Source organism: Lynx rufus, unplaced genomic scaffold (genome assembly GCF_022079265.1).
Source record: "Lynx rufus isolate CCGP_SWC_20201006 ecotype Redwood Valley unplaced genomic scaffold, mLynRuf1.p SCAF_1, whole genome shotgun sequence".
In the NCBI taxonomy this organism is placed as follows: Eukaryota; Metazoa; Chordata; class Mammalia; order Carnivora; family Felidae; genus Lynx; species Lynx rufus.
This window is the reverse complement of record NW_025814823.1, coordinates 180537242-180555695: the sequence shown is the minus strand read 5'-3', so window position 1 is coordinate 180555695 and position 18454 is coordinate 180537242. Positions and strand designations below refer to the sequence as shown.

General features: G+C 42.0%; 1 long non-coding RNA gene across 2 annotated transcripts in view; it reads left to right on the top strand.

The window, feature by feature from the left end:
• Positions 1-3097: 3097 nt before the first annotated feature.
• Positions 3098-18454, top strand: part of LOC124520454 (uncharacterized) — a 35460-nt gene continuing 20103 nt past the window's right edge. Inside the window, exons 1-3 of one of the 2 annotated variants that reach the window (XR_006964323.1) lie at positions 3098-6059; positions 6569-6615; positions 8590-8694. This is a non-coding gene — a long non-coding RNA (uncharacterized LOC124520454). Of the gene's footprint in view, positions 6060-6568; positions 6616-8589; positions 8695-8757; positions 8825-18454 lie in introns of those variants that run through there. The other variant, XR_006964324.1, reaches the window with a different exon arrangement.

Below are 18454 nucleotides of genomic sequence, written 5' to 3'. Positions count from 1 at the left end.
GGGGCGGGCCTGGGGCGGGGCGGCGGCGCCTAAGGCGAGGTCCGGCCCAGGGGGCGGCCTCCCCACCCCCTCGAGGGTGTGCCGGGACCGAGCAAGCTGGGGAAGGCCTCCGGCCTCGCCGCTCCGGGGCCCCCCCGCAGCCGCTCCAAACAAAAGGCCCCGGTCCCCCGAGCCGCCGCCGCCGCCGCACTGAGAAATAGCCCGCCCAGGCCGAGCGCCCACGTGACGCCAGCCCCTCCTCTCTCCGCCGGCTGCTGGGGATGGTAGTTCTTCGGGTCGCGATGCCCCGGTCTCTGGCTGCAGCTTTCCAGTCGGACTACGAAGCCCAGGCTGCATCGCAGTCCCTCCTCTGAGGCCCCTCCGCTTCCGGAGGTCGCCTCAGCGTGGTCCCAGAGAGAAGGGGCGGGGCCTTAATCACGCCAGCGAGGAGGCGACCAATGGTGGCTGAGTTGGGCGGGCTGCGGAAGTCTGGGGCTCAGGCTTCACCCCGCGGCTGGAAAAGAAGGGGAAGGGTACTATGTCTGAGCAGGTACTGTCATGGCTGTTCTGTAAGTCGCAGCCTTCCCCTGGAGGTAGAAAACCTGGTCATTGGGCGGTGGAAAGCACTAAACACAGGGTTGTAGAGCCGCTCTTTAGGCAGACCGTTGAATGCATTTGTAAATTAAAGTCATTCACAACGGGACCCTCTGGCTTAAGAGACACCTCAAATGTTATGGGGTTGGAATACTAATAATAGCAATAAAAATAATAGTTAATATTTATGGAATGCGTACTATGTCCTAGGCACTCTGCTAAGCACTTTTTGTGGAATTATTTAGTTCGATTGAGCAACCTTGTAAACTGCCTACAATTATTTTATTATCTACCATTTTGAAGATGTGGTGGGACCTGAGGAGTTAAATAAATTAGGAATCACGTGCTCTTTGCCACAGTTCCGTGGTCCCTTCAGGGGCCCTGCAGTCCAGCTTCCTCTTTCCAAAGGGGGAAATTTCCAGAGAAGAAAATTAGATTTTCCAGTTCTCACAGCAAAGCCAGAGACCCCTTTCTCAATGCCCCCTATTTTCTGAGTCTTCTAGCTGGAACAGGAAGGGATGGCATTGATCAACTTTTCCTGGCCTCCCCTCCACCTCTGTCGGCCAGTAAGCTGACCAGGAATTCAGTGACTTTGACAACAGATGGTCTGAGAGTTGGCAATGGATGATTGAGCTTTATTGCCCCTCTCTTATGGAGGATGAGACAAGGATTGTAAATATGGACAGGAAGGGACACAAACTGCCAGGGAGCAAGTACTGAGAGCTTACTTTTAAAATTTTAATTTAGGGGTGCCTGGGTGGCTCAGTTGGTTGAGCATCCCACTCTTGATTTCGGCTCAGGTCATGTTCCCTGGGTCCTGGAATCAGGCCCTCGTGTCGCTTTGCTATGGAGCCTGCTTATGATTCTCTCTCTCTCTCTCTCTCTCTCTCTCTCTCTCTGTCTCTCCCCGCCCCCCCCACTCGTGCCTTTTCTCTCTCTCAAATAAGAATAAATAAATTAATTTATTAAATTAAATTAAATTAAATTTAAATGTAATCCTTACAACCACCCTTTGAAATATAATGATTAAGAACTGCGGACTTGAATGTACATCTTGGTCCTATACCTTGGCAATAAATTTGGGCAAATTACTTCATCTGTCTGAGTCTCATTGGAAATAATGATGTCTATGTTCCTTGGGGTTGGATTAGATGAGGGTTAGATGAAAGAAGGGATATAAAGTAGTTAACTCACTGCCTGTCGTATGGGTAGTGATCTGTAAGCGATGACTACATCTATGATTGCTGTTGTTATCCTTATTGTAAAGATGAAGAAAGATTATCGACACTGTTTGCCTAAAGTAATTATTTGGGATTGGACCTCAAGTTTAATTGGTACTTTGTGGTTCCTTATTTTTTGTTATTTTGACCCCAGTTTTCACATTTGTCGTTTAGAAATATAATTTTATTTATATTTTTTATAGAAACATTTTTCTGAGCTCCCCGATATCTGACCTGATTTCTGAACCATGAGTGGTAGACTTAACCTTCTTTTCCTCTTTTTTTCCCTCTTGTCATTCCATCCCATATGGAGCTGTAGATATTCTTAAATGGTCCCGTTTGCCCACAATTTTATTGGGTGAGAATTATGATTTCTGATCAGACATGGCTTCAAAGAGTGTTCAGTATCTAATATGATTCACCCGCTGGTTTTGTAAAAATGTACATACCCTGTTCTCTACCAACATATATCTTTCAGTTATTTCCTGCTTTTTTTTGACAGCATCAGCTTGGGAGTCAGAAGGGAAATGATATGTGTGTCTTGTGATAGGCTGGCCAAGGACCAAGAGGAAGGAGAGCTAAAATGAGAAGCCATAAGAATTTGGGTGAGTTTTGGACACAAGCTTTTGCTAGTTTCCGTGGCCACAGAGACGAGTGTACATGTGGATGACTTAGTTCAATTTAGCTAAGTTAGGCTTACACTGGTGATGCTGTGTCCCAGAAAACTACTGAACTTTGAACAGTGAGAATTCTAGTCTCAGCTCAGCCATGGAATTTCTTCTTCTTTTTAAAAAAAATTTTTTTTAACATTTATTCATTTTTTGAGAGAGAAAGAGACACAGCATTAGTGGGGGAGGGGCAGAGAGAGAGGGAGACATAGAATCTGATTTTTTTTTTAATTTTTTTTAACGTTTATTTATTTTTGAGACAGAGAGAGACAGAGCATGAATGGGGGAGGGTCAGAGAGAGGGAGACACAGAATCCGAAACAGGCTCCAGGCTCCGAGCTGTCAGCACAGAGCCTGATGCGGGGCTCAAACTCACGGAGTGCGAGATCGTGACCTGAGCCGAAGTCGGCCGCTCAACCGACTGAGCCACCCAGGCGCCCCTAGAATCTGATTTTTTAACGATTATTCATTTTTTGAGAGAGAAAGAGACAAAGCATGAGTGGGGGAGGGGCAGAGAGAGAGGGAGACATAGAATCTGATGCAAGCTCCAGGCTCTGAACTAACAGCACAGAGCCCAACGTGTGGCTCGAACTCACGGACTGTGAGATCATGACCTGAGCCGAAGTCAGACGCTCAACCAACTGAGCCACCCAAGCACCCCGATCAGCCACTGAATTTCAGTGTGGTCCTGGGAAAGTCCTGTTTCCTCTCTAGGTTTCAGATTACCCATCTCTAAAATGAAACAATTGAGGTTTCTTCTGTCTCTGATTTTTGAGGTTCACTAAAATATGTCTCTTTTTCAGGAACATTATGAGATGTGTTCAACTGCATTTTCCTTTAAGTTTTTTTCCAGTGGTATTGAAACTGACAGGTTATCCTGCTTTGGTTTTTGGCCAGAAACTTTCTTCTGCATCCCCTATTGACTATCAGCCCCATCCCTCCCTCCAGTACTGTTTGCTTAACTGCATTTTCTCTCTTCTCTATCATGTCCTAAAAACCCCTCCCAGCAGGGTGAGTGTGAGAGTTGGGGAGAGTATCTAAAGGGGCCAAGAGACTGTGTTCCTGTTTCAATATTTATAGCTTATCACACACAATAAATTCACCCTATCTTGCGGAGGAATAGAGGAGAATGGACACATCCTCATTTTGTTTTTGCTGAGTGTGTGTCAATGGAGATAGGTGGTAGATCGTACCTAATGATGCTGATGAGGTCTCCTGGCATAAAGTAAACACACACACATACACCTTGGCTTCAAAGCCCAGACCAAGCTTGTAACAGTGGATTCTATCTCTAATTAGATGGTCAAGAACATGCTCCAGTCAGACCTTGGCTCCACAAATTCAAACCAGCGTCTCACTGTGGGAGGGCGTCATTACTATAAGCATCACCAGCATCACCATCATGATAGTGGAAACACAATTTTATCCAGCAAATGTTAACTGAGATTTAACTATGTTCTAGGCACTGGAATACATGCTAGGAGAAGAGAGAAGTGAAAAAGAGAGAAATAATAATCAAGTTAACAAATCAGTGAACAAGAATAGGCTGTGGTGAGTGATGTGAAGGAAATAATCAGGTGGATGTGTGAGGGCAGAGAAGGAGGGCTCTATTTTAGTTTGGATGGTCAGGGAAGGCTTCTCCAAGGAGGTAGTGTATGAACTGGAATCCTTGCAGATTTCTGGGGAAGACAGAGGTGTGACTGGCACTGGAGGTAGGTTTGGCTTGAGGAACAGAGTATGGGCAGTAAAGAGTAAAGTGGAGTAAAGTGATTGGAGGTACAGTTGGAGAGGTAAGCATGCTGGACCTTGAGGACCCCTGGAAATTTTCAAGTGGGAGATTGACATGATCTGTGATTTTAGAAAGCCACTCTGGCTACAATGTGAAGAATGAATGGATTGGAGAGGTTCCGTGACTTGGAAATGGAAAGGCTCCTCCCTCACCCTCCTGGCCCACATGCAAGCAGTCAACATGTCAAAGGGGCTCCGGGAACACTCTGGGAAGTGCGTGAGAACTTGAATCAGTGTGGTGGCAGCAGAGAGGGAGAGAAGTTCTGGGATGAGAACTTCATTTAACAACTGCTTACTGAGCTCCTACAGTGTGCCAGTTAACATTCTAGGTTTTGGGGGTATGGTTAAGAACAGGACAAAGTCCTGCCCTCCTGGAGTCTACATTTCAAAGGGGACCTAGATAGTAAACAAGTAGACTCTTGTCTCATTGGTTAACCATAATATTTTAGAAAGTATAAATGCTATGAAGATAAAGCGGGACAGAGATCAGGAGTGATAGGGCTGTTTGAGATAGAGAGCTAGCGAAGTGGATTAGGGGAAGGAAAGGGAGGTAAGAGGACAGGTTTTAGGGTGTGGTAGTGTCACTTGCCAAGGAGCATGGGGAATAAGTAAGTGGGAAGTCAAGGGTTTTGCCTTGGCCTTGTTGGTCCTCCAGGACCTTCCTCTCCTGAAATTGGGGATGCAGTCCATGTTTTGTCATAGTGGTCAGCATGTTTGAACACTTGGTGGTTTGTATCATAGAGGCTCCCAGCTGGGGTGTCACATACCTCTGCCCTGCCCGGGGATGAGTTCCCTTGGACATTCCTTGTGGGGACAGGGAAGATCCTCTGGAGCTCCACTCGGACCATTGAGCCCTGCTTCCTGGCACTTTAACCTAACAAGTCCAGATATGATTTCATCATCCTCCTCCCCCTCTTTTCCTGCCTTCTCACTTTCCTAAAGGCTCTGTCTCAGCTGGTGGTGCCAGCATCCACTCATTTGCCAACACAGAAATCTGGGAGTCATCCTGGACTCTTCTCGCCCCTTCCAGCCCACATCTGACCAGTCACTAAGTCCTCTCGCTGCTGTCTTCATGTCTGTTACTTCTATCCAACCTCACCACTCTCATCTGAGTACCAGCCTCCACATCTCCCATGTCTACTCTTAAAGGCTCTTCCTGCCTCTTGACTGGCTTTTTTCCATCTACCTTCCTTACTGATGCCAGAGTGAGTTTTCTCAAAAGCGAACTGGACCGTATCATTTCCAGGGCTTAGAACCATGGCTCTCCCCCAGTGTTGTCTTCAGGATGAAATCCAGCCCCTTAGCCTGAGATATAAGACACATTATGATTGGCTGGTGTAAACTTCTTTAGCTGCTTCCCTTGTATTTGTGCACCCTCATTATGTATGCTTTGATAAGATAAAAACTGCTTCTAGCAAACGGAGTACATTGTACTGCCTGATGCTGTCACCCCTTTTGCATGTGGAAGACTTTCTTCTTGAGTTCCCATTGAGCACCTATTCATACTTTAAAACCCAGCCCAGAAATCCCCACCTCCTCTGGAAAGACTTCTTTTCCTTCATGCTACTTCTGGTCCCAGCACAAGCTTCTCCTTGCCATTCTTTTTGCATAGTAATATAATGATGCCTTTACTTACCAAATGAACTCTTTCAAGGCTAGGACCGTGACTTATTCTTTTTGGTATCCCCAAGCTTAGCATGGGGGCTAACCCAGAATAGTGGCTCACAAATAAATAAATTGGATGAGTTTGGGTCCAAGACCTTCAAATGCAACCTGGAAACTCTCAGCCTTCTAGAAACTTCTAAGAACCAGTAAGTATTGGCAACGAAGTCAGTTTAGCAGGAGTGAATCATTGTCCTTTATGGGGTTAATACTGAAGAGAGTATGACCTGGGAGCCATTCTGTACTTCCTAACATTGTGTTTAATCAAGGGCACCTCTAATTACAGCTGGGCCTCTTCCTGGGCCTAGGACACCTGTAAGACTGTATTTATCAAGGCTTTGACCAGGTTAGAGTAGAGTTTAATGGTAAAAGCTAGGCATCACAATTAGGCAGAATTAGGTTTTGATCTTTGGTTGGTTGTGCAACTTTGGAGTGGTAATTTTACTTCTTTATGTCTTGGTCTCCTCATCTATAAAATGAGGATAAAAAAGGCTCCCATGCCTTTGTAAAGATGAAATGACTTCCTGCATCTGAAGTGCTTAACATAGTACCTATCATATGGGAGCAAAAGTGTGGCCTTACTGGGAACTATTAGAGAAACAAAGCATTCATGCTGATATTTGAGCCTCAGTGTAAATGTCCCTTCTTCTCTTACTAGTGCACTCAAGCTGACTACATTAAGGGTATCTGTTGACCTTGTAAAATGTGAGTACTTTGTTCATAGCATTCATCATGAGACTATTTATGTTACATTTAGTCTGATGTCCTCATTCAGCTTAGAAAGCTCCTAGAAGGCAAGGACTCTGGTCTTTAATCCTCAACTCTTAACACATTTACTGGCCCATAGAAAGCTCTCACTGACTATTTGAATGAATGTAAAAGCCTTCCCTACTGGCATGCTATGTTGGCATGGGGTATTTGTGTATGTGTGTGTGTTTGTGTGTGTGTGTGGGGGGGGTGTTATTTGGTGAGATTAGCATGGTAGAAAGCCCATACTGATGGAGAATGGGGGCAGACTCTGGTTAGCAAGCTCTGTACCAATGAAGCAAGACACTAAGAGCACATAAGGACAAGCCCTTCATCATAGGATTTTTAAGGCTGTCACTGCCTTAGGCTATGAGGCCAGTGTGTATGATAAGAATAGTTTGCATAGTTGTACTTTGGAAATCAGGGCTCTGACAGAGTTTAACCAACTACCCGTCAAGAATAGCTAGCTTGTAGGAACTTAGAACCTTATGAACATTCCAAAACTGGGAATAATCCACAAAAAATTATTTTTTTACTTACTTTGAAAAGCAGGATTAAGAAAACCCCACCCACCTTTTCACTATTCTCTGTATCTACAAGACAAATTATCATACCCTTGCTGTGCACAAGCCCACAGATAGGACGATAAAGGAGTCAGGAACAAACCGTGTGCTTCACACGAAGTCACTGCATGAGGGATAAGGAAGAGTGAAGAGTGTAATGTGGTGGCCAGACTAGATGCCATTCAAACTGTGGCCCGCAGGGCAGTGCTGACCCCTGCCTGGGATTAGCTCCCAGTGGGGTAGGGAGCTTGCAGCAAAATGTACATCAATTGCCTCACTGACTGACACACTGTTTTTAGTTCAGTTGATACTCTTTTCCTAGCAAGATATACTCCACGAAGGTGGCATTTCACTGTTTTACATGTTGGCCCAGTTTGTCACTATCTTAGGCTTGGACTAGTAACAAGTAGTTCACAGGCCTAGAGCATGGACTTTGAAGTCGGTCAGACTTGGCTGTACTACTTAAGCAAGTCCTCTAAGGTATCTGAGCTTTAGATTCCAAATCTGGAAAATGGAGATTTATTCTTGACCAACAACATTTTAAGCACATACTAGATTCTAGGAACTATTCTACAAGCTGAGGCTATTGCAGTGAGCTTGGCTGATAGGATTCCTGCTTTCAAGGGGCCTGCAGATAAAGAAGTGAGATAATTCCAGTTTACAATACATGCTATGAGAAAGTCAACTAACTCTTTAATGTGTAAAAGATTGGTTGATTAGGGAATGGTTGACTTCCATTTAAGTATGAGAAGGAGCCAGTCAAGCAAAGAACTCAAGGATGAGTGTTCCAGGCAGAGAGAAGAGCATGTGCAAAGGCTCTGAGGCACATTGGTGAAACAAGATGACTAGTGTCTGGGAGTCGAGTAAAGGAGGTGAGGTGAGAGAGAATCCAGTTCATGCAGGTCTAGTAGAACACAGAGAAGGGTTTGGATTCCAGTCTTAAAGCAATGCAAAACCATTGGAGGGTTTTAAACCGGGTTATAAAGTTTCTTGGAAACCACGTTAAAGAGTTTGGACTTAATCCAAAGCACAACAGAGACCCATCAAAGATTTAAAAGCAGGGGAGTGTCAGGATTAGAACTAGGTTTTAGAAAGTTTTCTCAGGCCTGGTAAAGATAAGGTGGTGGCTTAGGTGGGGCTCAGGCAAAGATTCCAGCAGTGGGAATGAATAAATAAGTGTTAAGATTGATTGAATTAACATCATTCATTAGACCACAAGTTTCCTTATGTCGTGAGCCTTACCAACTCTTGCTTTGGATGTTTTATAGCATAAACAGATCTTTGTCAAAGTCAATTTTTAATTAATATCCAATTAGTTTAATTGACTAGCTAACAGAAAAGCAGCTTAACTTCTCCATTTACTCTACAGAAGCTGAGTCCTTAAGCACAAGGCTGATCTTGTCCATGCTGTGGATGTCTGTCCTTTTATCTTGTTCACTTCTCATCTGTTTACATTGATGCTTAAGGCTAGAAGGTGAGTTGGTTTTCAGTAGCAACTGAACTGGAGCCATTTTCATCTGGAACCACATAAATGCTTAAGCCCTGTTTGGAATGTCTGCTTCCACAGTCATCCAGCCACAGAGCCCATGGCACAAGGCAAGCTGGTAGGTACTTGGCCAGCCTGCTTAATAGAATTGTCAATGCTCCCACGTGAGAAAAGACCTATTCATTACCAGAGGCTTTGCTAGCCAACACTGGCTCAACCAATATCAAGTAACAATGATGAGAAATGTTTATGGAATAGCTACTATGTACCAGGTACTGGGCTAAGGATTTACATTTATCCTCTGATTTTAAAGCTCACAACAATCTTATACAACAGATGTTCTCAATTAACTCCATTTGATTAATTAGTTAATTAATTTTTAAATGTGTGGGGTTTATTTATTTATTTATTTATTTATTTATTTTTACTTTCATTTTTTAAAATTTATATCCAAGTTAGTTAGCATATAGTGCAATAATGATTTCAGGAGTAGAATCCAATGATTTCTCCCATACATATAACATCCAGTGCTCATCCCAACAAGTGTCCCCCTAATGCCCTTGCCAATTTAGCTCATCCCTCCACCCACACCTCCTCCAGTAACCCTCAGTTCTCTATATTTAAGATTCTTTTATGGTTTGTCCCCCTCCCTGTTTTTATATTATTTTTGCTTCTCTTCCCATCTGTTCATCTGTTTCGTATCTTAAATTCCACATGTGAGTGAAGTCATATGGTATTTGTCTTTCTCTGACTAATTTTGCTTAACATAATACACTCTGGTTCCATCCACGTTGTTACAAATGGCAAGATTTCATTCTTTTTCATCACCAAGTAGTATTCCGTTGTCTCTCTCTCTGTGTGTGTGTGTGTGTGTGTGTGTGTGTGTGTGTGTGTGTGTATACACCACATCTTCTTTATCCATTCATCTGTCAATGGACATTTGGGCTCTTTCCATACTTTGGGTATTATTGATAGCACTGCTTTAGCATTGGGGTGCATGTGTCCCTTTAAAATAGCACACCTGTATCTTTTGGATAAATACATAGTAGTGCAATTGCTGGGTCATATGGTAGTTCTATTTTTAATTTTTTGAGGACCCTCCATACTGTTTTCCAGAGTGGTTGCACCGGTTTGCATTCCACCAACAATGCAAAAGAGATCCTCTTTCTCTGCATCCTTGCCAGCATCTGTCATTGTCTGAGCTGTTAATTTGAGCTATTCTGACAGGTGTGAGGTGGTATCTCATTGTGGCTTTGATTTGTATGTACCTGATGATGGGTCATGTTGAGCATTTTTTCATGTGTCTGTTAGCCATCAGGATGTGTTCTTTGGAAAATGTCTTTTCATGTCTTTTGCCCATTTCTTCACTGGATTGTTTGTTTTTTGGGTGTTAAGTTTGATAAGTTCTTTGTAGATTTTGGATACTAGCCCTTTATCTGATATGTCATTTGCAAATGTTGTCTCCCATTCCATTGGTTGCCTTTTAGTTTTGCTGATTGTTTCCTTCACCATGCAGAAGATTTTTATCTTGATGAGGTCTCAGTAGTTCATTTTTGCTTTTGTTTCCCTTGCCTCTGGAGACGTGTTGAGTAAGAAGTTTCTGCCTGAGTAAGAGGTTTTTGTCTGCTTACTCCTCTAGGGTTTTGATGGTTTCCTGTCTTATGTTTAGGTCTTTCATCCATTTTGAGTTTATTTTTGTGTATGGTGTAAGAAAGTGGTCCAGGTTCATTCTTCTGCATGTTGCTGTACAGTTTTCCCAACACCATTCACTGAAGAGATTGTCTTTATTCCATTGGATATTCTTTCCTTCTTTGTCAAAGATTAGTAGGCCATACGTTTGTGAGTCCATTTCTGGGTTCTCTATTCTGCTCCATTGATCTAAGTGTCTGTTTTTATGCCAGTACCATACTGTCTTGATGATTATAGCTTTGTGATACAGCTTGAAGTCCAGGATTGTGATACCTCCTGCTTTGGTTTTCTTTTTCTGGATTGCTTTGGCTATTCAGGGTCTTTACTGGTTCCATACAAATTTTAAGATTGTTTGTTCTAGCTCTGTGAAGAATGCTGGTGTAATTTTGATAGGGATTGCATTGAATATGTAGATTGCTTTGGGTAGTATTGACACTTTAACAGTATTTATTCTTCCAATCCATGAGCATGGAATATTTTTCCGTTTTTTTGTGTGTCTTCTTCAGTTTCTTTCATAAGCTTTCTATAGTTTTCAGTGTATAGGTTTTTCACCTCTTTGATTAGGTTTATTCCGAGGTATTTTATGGGTTTTGGTGCAATTATAAATGGGATCGATTCCTTGATTTCCCTTTCTGCTGCTTCATTTTTGGTGTATAGAGATGCAACCAATATCTGTGAATTGATTTTGTATTCTGCGACTTTGCTGAATTCATGAATAAGTTGTAAGAGGTTTTTTGGTGGAATCTTTTGGGTTTTCCATATACAGTATCATGTCATCTGTGACGAGTGAAAGTTTGACCTCCTCCTTGCCAGTTTGGATGACTTTTATCCCTTTGTGTTGTCTGATTGCTGAGGCCAGGACTACCAATCCGCTGTTGAATAGTGGCGAGAGTGAACATCCCTGTCGTGTTCCTTACATATGTTCCTGAAACTGAGAGCTTTCCCCATTGAGAATGATATTAGTGGTGGGTCTTTCGTATATGGCTTTTATGATCTTGAGGTATGATCCTTCTATCCCTACTTTCTTGAGGATTTTTATCAAGAAAGGATGCTGTATTTTGTCAAGTGCTTTCTCTGCATCTATTAAGAAGACATGTGGTTCTTGTCCTTTCTTTTATTAATGTAATATATTGCATTGATTGATTTGTGGATATTGCACCAGCCTTGCATCCCAGGTATAAATCCCACTTGATCATGGTGAATAATTCTTTTCAATTTTTTTTAATGTTTATTTATTTTTGAGAGACAGAGAAAATGAGTGAGTGGGGGAGAGACAGAAGAGAAGGAGACACAGAATCTGAAGCAGGCTCCAGGCTCTGGGCTGTCAGCACAGAGCCCAATGCAGGGCTCAAACTCACAAACTGCAAAATCGTGACGTAAGCCAAAGTCAGACACTTAACCAACTGAGCTACCCCAGTGCCTCTGTTATTTCTTTTAATGCATCGTTGGATCCCATTGGCTAGTATCTTGTTGACAATTCTTGTATCCATCTTCATGAGGGAAATTGGTCTATAGTTCTATTTTTTTTAGTGGGGTCTTTGTGTGGTTTTGGGATCAAGGTAATTCTCATAGAATGGGTTTGGAAATTTTCTTCTATTTCTATTTTTTGGAACAGCTTTAACAGAATTGGAGTTAACTCTTCTTTGAATGTTTGGTAGAATTCCCCTGGAAAGTCGTCTGACCCTGAACTCTTGTTTTTTGGGAGGTTTTTGATTACTAATTCAATGTCTTTACTGGTTATGGGTCTGTTCAAATTTTCTATATCTTCCTGTTTCAGTTTTGGTAGTTTATATGTTTCTATGAATTTGTCCATTTTTTCCAAATTTCCCAATTTATTAGCATATAATTGCTCATAATATTCTCTTAGTGTTTTTATTTCTGCAGTGTTGTTTGTGACCTCTCCTCTTTCATTTATTATTTTATTTATGTGGGTCTTTTCCTTTTTCTTTTTGATCAAACCAGCTAGGGGTTTATCAATTTTGTTAATTCTTTCAAAGAACCAGCTCCTAGTTTCATTGATTTGTTTTTTTGGTTTTTTTTTTGTTTTTTTTACTTTGATAGCATTGATTTCCACTCCAGTCTTTATTATTTCCTGTCTTCTGCTGGTTTGGGGTTTTATTTGCTGTTCTTTTGCCAGCTCTTTAAGGTGTAAGGTAAGGTTGTGTATCTGAGACCTTTCTTCCTTTTTCAGGAAGGTTGTATTGACACATTAAATGTGTGGGTTTTTTTAAAAAAGATTTTATGTTTTTTCATTTGAGAGAGAAAGAGTGTGAGTGGGGAAGGGGCAGAGAGAGAGAAAGTGAGAGAAAGAATCCCAAGCAGGCTCCTTACTGTCAACCCACAGTGTGACATGGGGCTTTAACTCACAAACCATGAGATCATGACCCGAGCCAAAACCAAGAGTTAGATGCTTAACTAACTGAGCCACCCAGGTGTCCCTAAAAGATTTTATTTTTAAATAATCTCTATACCTAACATGGGGCTCGAACTTAAACCTCGACATCAAGAGTTGCATGTTCCATCAACTAAGCCAGCCAGGTGTCCCTTAACTCCATTAAAAAAAAATTTTTTTAATGTTTATTTATATATTTTGAGAGAAAGAACACACCCACATAAAGTGGGGGAGGGGCAGAGATAAGGGGAGAGGGAGAGAATCCCAAGCAGGCTCCTTCTGTCAGCACAGAGCCTGACCTGGGGCTCAGTCTCATAGTGCATGAGCCTGTGGCACAGTTCATCATGACCTGATCCAAAATCAAGAGTTGGATGTTTAACCGACTGAGCCATCCAGGTACCCTCCACTTTACTCCATTTTAAAGAGAAAGAAACTGGCAATCAGAGAGGCTAAAGTAACTTATCAAATGTCATACAACTAATAGGATGCTGACCAGGATTTGTACCTAGTTCTCTTTGATCCCAAAGCCTTGTGTCGTTTTAATAGTAATATTTTAATAGTAACTTTTAATTCATTTTATATGTTAGTGATTCTTTATTATTATTAAGGTTTTATATATATATTAAGGTTATTGTTTTAATTCAAGCAATTTAAGATTACATAAAGTAACTACAGCAAATATTTGTCCTGGTTATCTATTGCTGTGTAAAAAATCACTCCAAAGCTTAGTGACTTTAAAGAAACAGCAATAATTTAATTATCTCTCATGGTTCTGAGGTCTGCCTGGGTTTAGCTAATACTATCTCACTCACTGTCTTCTATGTGGTTACAGTTGGTTATTGGCTGGGGCTGGAATCTTCTTAAGGCTTTCTTACTTCCGTGTGGCTATAGACTGGGACCTTAGTGGGGCTGTCTGCTGGAACACAATCCCGTGGCCTCTCCCTGTGGCCTGGACTCCTTACAGCATGATGGGTGGGATCCAAAAACAAGAATTTCAAGAAAGAGGAAATAGAAGCTGCTCATTTCTTAAGGACTGGGCGAGAAACTGGCACAGTACCACTTCTCCTGTTTTCTGTTGATCAAGCAGTCATTGAGAGAAAGAGACCATTCTTCCATAGTAGGAATGTCAAAAAGTTGCAAGGTCAGATTTTCAAACTATCACAGTCTGCCTCTGATCACAAATTATGTTCCTCCTTCACTCAAAAGGCAGTTGGCCCATCCCAAGACTCTCCCAAACAGTTAATGGCATCATGGACAGACATGAAGTCCAGAATCTCATCTTCTCTATTACTTCCAGGTGTAGATGAGGTACCTTGAGTGTTGATCCTTAGTTACAGCTTTTCAAGAATGATTTGAGTATCTGTGAACTAAAAAAGACAGGTTATTCATCTTCCACACCCAATGTACAATATTGGAATTGGCATCGGAAAACTGTAGCAAGCATTATAGTTTCCTTGGTTAGGACCAATTCTCTGTAGTGATCTCTGCAGCTCTTCCTCCCATGCTCTTGATTCTACCTTCTGAATTTAACCTTCCTTTTCCATGGAACATAAACTGTGTTTGCCTGGAGTAGTTTTTGAACCTGCTTCCTGCCCGTAGAAGTTCTGGAATCCAAAGTCCTTTTTTTCCACCTTACACTATCTCCTCCTTTTTAGTTCAAACTCATTCTAAAAAAATGTTGAGTTTTTAAATGATTCTTCCTGGAGTTCCTTCCATTGGGGAAAAAGCCATGACCACAAATCCCTTTGGCTTACATAAGTCCTTTCTATTTTGGGGGCCTTTTTAGGAAATCCTGTTGTTTAATTAAGACAGCCAGGCACAGTCTAAAGTTTTTTAGAAGGATTTTGTCTGTTTGAATTGGTCTATGAAGTACCTTCTGAAACCTTTCTGAATGCCTAACAAAAGATGCTGTACCCACCCTTTGCTGAAAGTCATTTCAATTTGAGAAGTTTGCCCTCTGGAGAGGTTGGGCATGAGAAGTTGTTTTATTTTCAAACTCAGAAAACCCTGGCACTTTTTACGTACCATCTAAATTTTGCTCAAACCAAAAAAGTTTCTTCTTTTGGATGCTCTCTCTCCTTTGCATTGTACTATAATCAGGTTGGCCAGATGATCATATTCATTATGGAACAATTCCTTCTTTTCCACATTACAGCAGATGACAGCGTCACCAAACCTTCCACCAGCTACAAGTGTCCCCTTTCCTCCAGCTTTCAGTAGCATTTTCCTCACTTTCCTTTAAGTCATCATCAAGACCCTTTAGACTTTCACTAACATGCTCTCCAAGGCCCTTCTAGTTCTGCCTACTGGTCAAACACAAGGGTAATTATGATATTGTGATGTTTAGTAAGAAATATATATTTGGTCTTCAGACTTTGGAACTGGGAGCAGAATTATAATTTGAGACACTTTTAAGTTTTTGTTGTAGCAGCAATCCACTTTCTATACCAAAATCTGTTTCTGGTACCTGCTGGATAATAAACATCCCAAAACATAGTTGCTGAAAACAACAATCATTTTTACAGCTCATGGTCCTCAGGCTTGAAGGTGCTAATTTAGCCATTCTTGCTCAGAGTGTGTCGTGAAGTTGCAATTGTCTGGCTGGGGCCAGGGGCATCTTGAAGGTTAGCCCAGACTATGCCAATCTCATCCCTCCTCAGGGAATGTATAATAACTGGGATATGGATAGACTAAGCTACTTAACTAAGGAGAGCCAAGCTGAAAGGCCATGGGGACTTTCAGAGTCAAAATGTTGCTGAGGCTGGTACATAGGACCATCTGCAAGATGGCTACACAGTGCAAGTCTTCTGTTGGAAAAGAAAACCAAGATGTAGACATTATAGAGAACATGAGGCACTCTGATTCCTGGTGGCTTTCCAAGCCTTTAGTCCTGGCGATGCTTTGTTTCCATAATACCTTTGCATTTTTCCATAAACTTCCATTTTTACTTGTGCTGGCCTAGGGAGATTTCTGACTCTGACATGCAACATATTGACTTGACAGGAACCCTAGAGGGATATCGTGAGGATCTTCATTATTCTAAGGAGTGGTGGGAAGAAACAATCATGTACTTTAGGTCCACTGACTCAGATACTTATTAATTCAAAGAACTCTTTATTATATTTCCATTAAGTATAAATTCTGCTAGGCACTAGGTATGAGGAAGTAAACAAGGTTGCCAAGGTCCCCGTCCTCATGGAGCTCATAGTTTAGTGAGAACCACCCAGAGTCAGGTTCAAATTCCTCCTGTGAAGTTGCTAACTGTGCCAGTTACTAACTGGGTGAAGTCCGCATTCTATTTTTTTCATCTGGGAAATGGGCATCACTTTGTGGACTTGGTGTAGAGACTAAATGGCGTATGTGTATGTGCAGGTATATGTGTATGTCATTTGGTACATGGAAGGCCCTTAAATATTTGAGTTTATTTTTCCTTGTCCTGTTTTCTTAAATCAGAGTTGACAGTTTGGGCTGGATGAGACTTTGTTGTGGAAGGCTTCCCTGTGCACGGTAGGATGTTTAGCAATATCCCTGGCCTCTACCCACAAGATGATGGTAGCACTCCCTCTGACCCCAAGTGTGATAACTAAAAATGTTTCCACATATTGCGAGAAGGGCCAGGGGGATACAGATTAGGTGGGCAAGTTTGCTGCCAGTTGCAAACCATTTCTTCAGATAAAAGGCAGACATTTATGCCTAAAGCTATGTCCACCTCTGAATTTGATTTCCCAATCCACCTGACTCCTCTTCCCTGTTTTGTTTTTGTTTTTGCTTCAAAAGTAAATGTCACCAGGAGGAAAGTAGATAACAATGCCAATTTTGTAGTGCTGGCTGGCATTGAAGAAAGGAAAATCTACATAGCCCCCTCCCTCCTTCCTTCTCTGAGGCCAAGCCCAGTTTTGCTGTTTAATTACCTCCAGGGATTTCAGCATTAACCATGTCTGTTGATCTACCTTGGCAGGAAAAATAACAGGCTTGGCCAGATCTGATAGCATAGAGAAATTGGAGCCTTTCCCTAGCACTGTTCACACGGGCCCCATCTAGGGGTTGAGGGTCATAGCTTTGGTGGCTTAGAGCTGGAACACACTTGTCACTGCCTGAGGGAGAGGGAAAGGGTTCTGTTTCCAGGGGTTAACACAGAATTTCACAGTAGGGGGCCATGTCTGATTTGCATAGAAGCTAAATTTGCATGGCAAGAATATTTTTTATCTATAGACTGTTATAGAACTATAGTATCTTAGTTTTCTAAAAGGCCCTTATTTATCCTTTACCTAAGTTTGGGAAAAAGTCAGTTGTTCATTTTAAATATTATGGTGCTGATAATAATGATTTTGTTTGGAGTGAGGGCTTGCTTTTGGTACGGTACTGTTAGAGCCTATGGGTAGGACTGGTGTGGCTCTCTGACCCTCTGTCTTGCCACTTTTTGTCTTGTTCATTTACTGACCTTCTGCTGTTCCTGAATACCAGGCTCCTTTAGGGCCTTTGCACTTGATGTTCCCTTTTCCTAGAACATGCCCTGTCTTTTTTGGCTCGGTCTGCCGTAGCAAAATGCCATAACAGACTGGGTGGCTTAAACAACACAAACTTATTTCTCATGGTTCTGGAGGCTAGGAAGTCCAAAGTGAAGGTGCTGACAAGGTAAGTTCATTCCTGAGGCCTCCTCTCTTGGCTTATACATGGCCTTCATCTCCCTGTGTGCTCACATGGTCTTTCCTAGATGCACGTGCAGAGACTGATGGGAAAAGTAGGCTCTCCGATGTCTCCTCTGTAAGGACACTAATCCTGTTGGATCAGAGCCCCATCCTTATGACTTCATTTAACCTTAGCGGCCCCATCTCCAAATACAGCCACACTGAGGGGTAAGGCTTTAACATTGAATTTGGTGGGGTGGGGGGCAGGGGAAAACAAATGTTCAGTCCATAACACTCCCTGTTAGGTCTAAATTGGTTTAGTTCTTGGCTATCTACAACACATGTTCCCCCCACCCCACCCTTTTTTTTCTGTCACTCATTATTCTCTGTTTTGTTTTTTTTCCTGCCCTTAACACTGCCTAAAATTATTATATGTTAAACAAGTTGTGTTTGTTTATTTTCTGTCCCTACTTTTTGGATTAGTTAAGGATTAAATGATCTAGCTTAAATAAAGTATTCATTTAACAAATGTTTATTGAGTGCCTACAGCATGCAAAGCACTGGACGAGGTTCTAAGGTTGAGTGGTGAAGAAAAGTTCACACACTCCCTGCCCTCATATTGCTTATAGTCTTGTAGGAGCATTCATTGAATACTTACGACGTTAGGGTTAGGGTTCGGGGTTAGGGGTTAGGGTTTGGGTTAGGGGTTAGGGTTAGGGTATGGTGCTGAGAATTTAACTTATTTCATTTGATCTTTTTAAAACTCATATGGCATAGGTCCTATTGTTGCATTAATTTTATGATGGGGACCAGTAAGGTGGTGTTTCAGGGCCATTCACCTAGTTGGAGCGAAGTCTTGACAGTCTGATGCCATAGATCTTGTCTTGACCACCATGCTAAACTGCATATGGAAGGCACAGTACAGGACAGAGCACATTTGAGTGGATGAATGAATATGCTTGTATGTCTGCAACCTCATTGTCAGAAAGCATTTGATACTGATTTTTCTCATAAACCATCAGAATAACTCATAGGTACA